The 9,131-nt window shown below is 43.4% G+C and overlaps 1 pseudogene across 1 annotated transcript in view; it reads left to right on the forward strand.

Moving 5' to 3' along the window:
- Positions 1-6,377: 6,377 nt before the first annotated feature.
- The window catches only part of LOC310784878 (recoverin pseudogene), a 7,423-nt pseudogene continuing 4,669 nt past the window's right edge, over positions 6,378-9,131 (forward strand). Inside the window, exon 1 of the transcript in view lies at positions 6,378-6,758. The product of the transcript in view is annotated as a recoverin pseudogene (transcript). The remainder of the gene's footprint in view (positions 6,759-9,131) is intronic.

The following is a 9,131-nucleotide window of genomic DNA, read 5'->3' on the forward strand; positions in this document are numbered from 1 at the left end:
GCAGTGAGCCAGCCAGTGAGCACAGTGCACAGGGCTGTATTCACATTATATTGTGTTTGTTATTGAAACGTGACCGTTAGGTTTCAGATTTGTCCTGTAAAATACTTTAGGCTATTTTGAACTGATGTCTCGCGCTGCTCCGAGGCACAGATCACTCACCTCACATCGCCCCGTCCCCCCCCCATCACATTTAATCAGTCAACGCCTAGTCTCTCCCCAGACTCTACTATATAAATGAGTCTGTGCCACTTCACAGACACAGCTGGTATTTGAGGGCGGGTCTAGGGGTTGGAAATTGAATGAGTGACAGGTCGTAGCACCGATGAGAGAGTGGTTCGAAATGCTCGATGTTGCTGGAGCCAGTTAGATGGGCGGTCTCAGCATGGGTGGTCCTCCCTGATCACAAACTTGTTACTGATGGGTGAATGGTGAATCCACCACTCGCGAATCACTGGCCAAGATTCCGTCACCAGTTTGGTGAGAGGAGTGTCCCAGACCCAGAGAGAGTAGCAGCATGCAGTAACATAGTGTCAGCGTAAGAACTCTCATCGGTCTGGTGTTGAGACCAGGGTGGGAATTACACGGAGGCCATCAGGCCATGGTGTTGCCCCTCCCTCTGGCCGTGATGCCCTGAGATCCCTAAGGCCACCTTGGCAGTGCCCTGCTATCAGCCTGTCAGTTGCTTTAAAAGCATCAGTGGTCTCAGTTTAATGTAACCTGCTCTATGCAAAGGATGTGTCATTGACTCATTTGAACACATTTCAGAAAAATCGCTCTTCACGAGTCAATGGAGCAATAGTCTCGCTAGCCAGCCTCTCTTCCTTTCCGTCAGAGAGTCTGGCATCGCAGGTTTCCATTGTGGGATTGCGAAAAAAATGCTCTGTTTGGGTTAACCAATCAGCCTCGTCTTGGGCGGTGCTTAGCGTTAGTGCCCTTGGAAAATAGTTTTGGGGTGGAACTTGTGCCGAGCAGGCCTTCTTTATTGCACAATCCAAATTTTCTTCAAAACTTGCCATTTTCAGCGTGTAGCAACGAGTTAGCCTGTAGGTTTCTGCCGTTAGCTTTCTACGCTAGCTAGTTAGCGTTCGGCGGGAGCATTACAGCGACACACATGGGAGCGGAAGCCGCTCTGATTGACATGGTCGGAGCCAATGAACAGAGCGTGACAGAGCTTGCAAGCGGGGGAGCGGATATCCTGCTGCCACCGAAACAGCCACTCAAATGGGAGAGCAGCTTTAGAGCAGGGGCGGGCTGATCCCTGTTGCCTGTTTCCACAGCGCCAGACTCTCTGACGGAAAGGAAGAGAGGCTGGCTAGCGAGACTAATGGAGCAATGACCTTTGTGGCCTGGCATGTGACCTTGTGCCCTAAAAAAATATGTGATGCTGAAGGCCAGATGGCCACGCTCCTAAAGTGACTAAAGTCCCACCCTGGTTGAGACTAGTCAACGCCTGACACCAGTCCCTCTCCCAGACACACCCACTTTTCAACAGTCAAATCAAACTCCTCCACGCACAATGTCCCGCCTCTCTACCCTGTTTCACTGGGAATATGTCACGATATGCAATCACATCACCTGGAGATGCCATTTCAGCTCGATTTTAAAATCAGAATGCTGACTTTTCCCCTCAGAATCCTGACTTTAATCTCAGAATTTTGACATTAATCTCAGAATTCTAATTTTAAACTGAGAATTCTGATTTTAATCTCAGAATTCTGACATGAATCTGATCATTCTGACTCTCAGAATCTCAGAAGTCTTCTGACATTTTTCTCAGAATTCTGATCCCCCTGCCCCCAAAAATCAATCAATCAATCAATCAATCAATCAATCAATCAATCAATCACTCAATCAATCAATCAATAAACTATGGAGGACAGGCCTTCTCGAAAAATCAAACATGGCCTGTTCATTGCATCTGTGGAGTCAGTGTTGATCTATGGCTCTGAAACATGGACCTTGAGTCAACAGAGGGAGAACAGACTAAATGGATGCTTAAGCATGCCCTCAACATCGACCCTGGCACCTATATCACAAACGTAGATCTTTACCAAGAGCTGCCTAAGCTAAGTGAGAAGATACAACTCAGGCGGCTGAGGCTTGCTGGACACTGTTATAGACATCCGGAGCTAGCAGCACAGAAGCTGGTACTGTGGGAGCCGTCACACGGAACTAAAAGAAGGGGAAGACAGCAACTAACAGGACACTTTAAGGCGAGACACCGGGCTGACTGCAGGAGACATTGGAACGTGTATGCAGGCGAGGGAGGAATGGAGATCCATCATTGCCCGAGGAACCCACTCGACCTGATGATGAAATAAATAAATAAATAAATAAATAAATAAATAAATAAATAAATAAATAAATAAATAAATACATAAATAAATACATAAATAAATACATACATAAATACATAAATAAATACAAAAATAAATACATAAATAAATACATAAATAAATAAATCTGACATTAAACTCCTGACTTGAACTCAGAACTTAAATACCTGTCAATCTTTCAACCAAATACTCTTTGGGAGGTTTAAATTGTGTGTGGTGTAAAAAGTAAAATAATAATAATAATAATTTCAGGTGAAACCATTTGAATTCCAGGTGACCCCACTTTGGGAAGCACTGATCATTGTACCATAGCCCACACTACTACACTCTTCCCCAAGCCCCCTTCAAGCCTGGAGATAGTTTGACTCAAGGTGAATTTGTTGTGGAGGTTTGACACACAGACACCACGTGATGATTTTAATCACACTCAGAGGCTGTCAATGAAACAGCCTGCCCTTATCGTACAGCACTAAACTAGGTCACCTCATGCAGAGCTGAGAGGGGCTCACTCTAACCACAAAAACACACTTCCTTTAATGTAAGTTGTTTTTAGACACACACCCAAGAGCATCAGATACATAGATCATGACATTTTTTATTACTTTGATTTCTTTATTACTTTTTATTACAACAAAACAAGCAAGTTTGTGCTTAAATGCAGTTCAAGTTGACAGGTTCACAAAAATCTAAATATGGCCTTTGTATTTACATAATAGCCTATACACATTCAGCAAGAAGTCAAGACATGTTCTCCTCTGCTGCAGTTGTCCAAGAATCCTTGTCCTATACTTGGCCAATTAAGCTGGCCAAGTACACACAAGTCACACACACACACAAGTCTCACACACACACAAGTCCCAGGCTTCACAAACACACCAGTTACAAGACAAGTGTAAACCCCCTTCCCCAAACACACACACACACACGCACGCACGCACGCACGCACAACATGCTCACCAGTATCACCAGTTCACATCAACCGTGTGGCTGCTAAGAGGGGGAGGAGCTTGTACAGGCAACACTTGAGGTCAGATGGGGGCTTCAAGATTCAAGATTCAAGATTCAAGATTCAAGATTTTTATTGTCACTCCATGGTACAAGTATCACGTGTGAAATTCTTGTGCTGTGGACTCCGTTTACGACATAGTACAAATAGGCAACAAGCAATGAGCAATAGGCAATAAGAAATAGGCATCAATAAGCAATACTAAGCAGCAATAGGCAATGAGGCAGAATAGCGATAAGACAAGTCAGTGGCATATTCATTGCACATAGGTGCACATGTTATGTGCATACGTTAGACATGTTCGGACATTTTAATTCGACGTATTTGACATACAGTGCAAATAGCATGTACCTTATTAAACATACAATTAAACATTAGGCATTGTGCATACGTTAGACGTGTTCAGACATTTTAAATTCGACGTAATTGACATACAGGTGCAAATAGCATGTACCTTGTTAGACATACAATTAAACATTAGGCATACATAATGGTAGCAGCTGCAGTACGGTACGGTACGACTACTACACTATTTGTGTATGTTAAGGAGTCTCGTGGCCTGCGGGAAGAAACTGTTCCTCAAGCGATTTGTGCGTGCTTTTGGAACCCTGTATCTCCTCCCTGAGGGTAGCAGGGAGAACAGGCTGTTGTGGGGATGGTTTGTGTCTTTGATGATCTTCAGGGACCTCCTGAGGCACCGCTGGTTATACAGTTCGTGCAGTTCTGGCAACTCGTCTCCTGTTACGTGCTGGGCCGCGCGCCTCACCCTCCGTAGCGCCCTGCGGTCCATGGTGGTACAGTTCCCGTACCAGGCGGTGAAGCAGCCAGTCAGCAGGCTTTCAATGGTGCCTCTGTAGAAGTCCCTGAGGATTTCTTTCCTTAGCCCAAACTTCTTCAGGCGCCTGAGTCCGTGTATTCGCTGTTGGGCCTTTTTGACAACAGTGGCGGTGTGGCCGGCCCAGGTCAGGTCCTGGTGGATGTTGACTCCCAGGTACTTGAAGCTGTCCACCCTTTCCACCACTGTGCCATTGATGGTGATTGGGGGCTTTGCACATGGCCTTGGCTTGCAGCAGTTCAAGCACCTCGGTGATTTTTCATCTCTAGGGACCCATTGATGATCAGTTCAAGTGAGAAATTCTCCTAACACCAAATTGTATACGGGCCAGGTACAGGATTAACACAGGACCGACAAGCAATTGTCAGTGTTAATAGAGAGGCAAAGTGACCGCCTACTTCCTGCTTCAGCACTGTACCAGAGATTTTCATCCGCCATTTATTTTCCCATACACATTGGGTCAAATGCTTATAAAAATAGTTGTACTGGTTCAAACCAAACAGTACAGATATATTTAGCAACAGGAGAGATCACAAAACATTTCACTGGGACCGAAACGTAAAAAAAAGATGTGGGTTTAAAGAAAATATTTTTTTTTAGGTTTTGGTCTGAGTGAAATGTTCTATGGTCTCTCCCGATTATAGCGTTAGCTGAACCGTTTGGTTCGACGAAGTAAAACTATTTTAAAAGCATTTTACGAAATGTCTATGGGGGAAAAAAAGGCGGATGAAAATATCTGGTACAGTGCTGAAGCAGGAAGTAGGCGTCACTTTGCCTCTCTATTAAAGAATAACAGATCAAGGATTACATTCAATACAATAATTTGTTACATTAATATCACTGAATAACTGGATGACCAATCAAATATATTGCAATGTCCCGATCAACGTTCTGACACTCAAAATAGATTTATACATTTTATTCTACTCAAACTTGGCATGTTCCACTACCCCTCTCTACCTGAGGGTGGACTCCTCCAGCTTGTTTCACACACCAGGCCTGAATGAGAAATTGCCAAGTGTTAATTAGCACCAACTGCACCACTGTAGTGAGACAGACTCCAATGAATAAAATGTCACAAGCAAACAAACACCAATTCAACAGTATATTTATATATAGAGCATGGGTGTCCCCCTGACAGGCTGTCAATGAAACAGCCTGCCCTTATCGTACAGCACTAAACTAGGTCACCTCATGCAGAGCTGAGACGCGCTCACTCTAACCACAAAAACACACTTCCTACTGTAAGTTGTTTTTACACACACCCCCAAGAGAAACAGATACAAGATCATGACATTTTTTATTACTTAGATTTCTTTACTTTTTACAACAAAACAAGCAAGTTTGTGTTCAAATGCAGTTTAAGTTGTGCAGGTTCACCAAAGTCAAAATATGTCCTTTGTATTTATTTACATAAGAGCCTATATACACATTCAAAGTTCTGCTATACACTTAAGCAAGAAGTCAAGACATGTTGTCCTCTGCTGCAGTTGTTCAAGAATCCTTGTCCTACTTGGCCAATTAAGCTGATTGTGATTCTGAGGACGGCCACGGACAAACAACACACACAAGTCCCATGGGCATATGCTTCACACACACACACACACACACACACACACACACACACACACACACACACACACACACACACACACACACACACACACACACCAGTTACAATACTGTTGTTGTTGTTGTTGTTGTTGTTGTTGTTGTAATAATAATATCTGTGGGTCTGCTGACATTTAGAATTCTATCGCCATCAATGTCAAACCAGTTCTGCTGTAATCTGTCATAAAAAGGTCCCCCTCCCTCTTCTGTGCCAATGAGCTGGCCTGCTGCCAAGCTGGCCTGCTGACCCTTTTAAAACAGCAGAGAAGTGCCACCTGGCTGCAGCATGGTACTTTGCACAGCAAACACACATTTTTACTTTGACCTGTGTTGACCCCTCTCTGTGATGCCTCAGACTCACATCACTGATGGTTGACTGGCTTATTGAGCTTACCAAGCAGCTTCTCTCCTCTCTTTCACAGCATTTGTCTCCATGGGCTGAGGTGCGGTGCAGGATCGAGGCCAAGCATATAGGACCAGTCTTCTGTCGACCACTTTGACAAAGAGAGGAGTGAGCCAGCACAGTGAGCCAGCACCGATTCACACGTCGATATAGCTTTGAAACACCACCAGCGACACAGCACCAACAATGGGTAACACCAAGAGCGGTGCCGTGTCCAAGGAGATCCTGGAGGATCTGAAGCTCAACACCAAGTTCTCCGAGGCGGAGATCGCCCATTGGTACGACAACTTCAAGAGGCAGTGTCCGACCGGCCGCATTAGCAAAGAGGAGTTCCAGTCCATCTACAGCAAGTTCTTCCCAGACAGCGACGCCCAAGCGTACGCCCAGCACGTCTTCCGCTCCTTTGACACCAACGACGACGGCACGCTGGACTTCAAGGAGTACATCATCGCCCTCCACATGACGTCAACGGGGAAGACCACCAGCAAACTGGAATGGGCCTTCTCGCTGTTCGACGTGGACAAGAACGGATACATCACCAAGTCAGAGGTCAAGGAAATCTGCGCGGTGAGTTATGATGTATTAGTGGTAAATAAGAAAGCTGTTAGGTCTCTCTCACAAATATAACGGTGGATAAACTGAGTTCAAGTGTGTCTAGCTTCCTTTAAATCCATAAGGAATGGGATGGGTTGATGAACTGGTACATTTACAAGGGTGGGTTAGATGATTTTGATGGGAGTATGGAGGAGGAAGGCATCATGGCAAAGTTGGTGAAAGTGATGGATGGATGACTGATGGATGAATGGATGATGGATGGATGGATGAAAGAGCAACACAACAAATTGTGAAGGAAGGAAATGAACAATTGAAGGCATAAGAGAGCTTTGGACTGGGGATGGGAAAGTTAAGAGGAGATAATACAACAGGAGATTAGATCTGAGTGTCTAATGAGGACATACAACATGGTGTCACTACAAGACCAAAATGATATATATGAATATATTATTATTGATTTTATTAGTACAGTAGGCTATTATACCGTTTTGCAGAAAGTGTAGTATGATGGAGTAGTGACCACTAAAAAGTAATGTTTCTTCTTCTCCACTGTGCAGTTTGACAAAACATAAACCTCTGTCTTCTGACCACTGTCTGGAAGGTTTGATTTGAGTATGGAACCACCTGTGAAGAGATCCAGTATTAACAAGGGCAGAAGGACGGGTTGAGAATAGTGTCCTCTGCATGTTGATTACAGGACCTGTTTATGACCTTTTATTGGCTATTGGACTATTTTAAAAATACATTGATGGATATTCCTTGACACTTTTAAGCTGCATGTTTCTAAAATGTTTACTCCCCATATAACACATTTAACAGCTAGCTACGATAAATCACGATAACCCGACTTTATATAAAACTATATATATATAACAGATTAACATGTTTTTTTCTTTATTTGGGGTATGGAAGATAAATACATTCTTTCTGAACACCATCACCCCCCCCCCCCCCCCCGTTACTTTCTCAAACTGAGTTTACTTGATTGCTTTCTGAAATGTGGTTTCAATCTGATATTGTTCCAAGCAGTCATATGTTCATAATTTGAGTTCAAATTACAAAGTAGTAGAACCTCACGAAACTGAACAGATAACTACTGCCCAAGTGATGTTTCATATGTCCAACATAATAGACAGTGCATGTTATTGTATGTATTCAAAAACAACCCCACTTCCTGGCTGCTTTGAACGCTTCACTTTCCCATAGGTCTATTTATAGCCATGTTTCAATGTAAAAGATTAGTGGTCATATAATGGCAGAACAAAAGCAGGCAGGAACAGCTGGTCAGTTAATCCAGGCCATCATAACAGCGTCCTGTTGTTTTTGTTGATAGACACATTATCGGTTTATGGATGAGTTAAAAATGTGCAGATTATATGAGGACCGGGTTAACCAAATGTTCTGCTCTCTTTGCAGTCATGTAGGCCAGGGCTTTTCAAAGTCTGAGACTGTGGGCCTCCCCCCAGCCAAAGCTTGGAAAAAGGAGTCCCCCTCGTTCAATTCCTGGATGCCTATGGGATCATGATATGTTATTTGATCCCATAATTGAGCCAAGATAGCCTGATATTGCTGTTTGACATACATCATACTACACCAAATACATTATGAAATACATACATCATACTACACCAAATACATTATGAAATACATACATCATACTACACCAAATACATTATGAAATACATACATCATACTACACCAAATACATTAAGACATACATCATACTACACCAAATACATTAAGACATACATCATACTACACCAAATACAAATAGTCTGTCTGAAGGCATGTAGCCTATTTGTTTCTGACGGGGAAAGTGGGAAAAACCGTAAAATCCCCCAAAAAGTACTGTATCTCTGAACTACTACCAAATCACACATTTAGGCTATTCTATGTGATCTCGTTTTGATACCTAATAATAACTAATGTAATAACTAATTATAAACTAGTCATATTTTTTCACTTGCATTCACTGAGCCTCCCCTGAAACTGTTTGTAGCCCCCCTCCTGGGGAGGCCCGGCTCCCACTTTGAAAATCTCTGATTCAGTAACCTCGTGTCACCAGGCTCTTCCCGAGAAGAGAGCCTGGCACCCATCATTTGTGAATTACACCTCTTTCCTCTTTCCGCCCTAGACGGCAGAACCATGATGTAAACCAGATACGTGCCACATGTGTATCGTTCCCCCGTTGAAACGCCAATTCGAGTTGTGTAGGATAACTATAACAATGTTTTGTTTTATGTACTACATACTTAACTTTTTAGTCACCTCGTGTTATCAGGCTCTATAGCTAGCTAACGTTAGCTACAGGGAAGATTTTGCTGGCGCACATCTATCCGGTAACCGGATTCTGGTTCCTGCCATTGCGCTTTGGTCATGCCCCCA

Source organism: Poromitra crassiceps (genome assembly GCF_964638095.1).
Source record: "Poromitra crassiceps genome assembly, chromosome: 11".
Classification (NCBI taxonomy): domain Eukaryota; kingdom Metazoa; phylum Chordata; class Actinopteri; order Beryciformes; family Melamphaidae; genus Poromitra; species Poromitra crassiceps.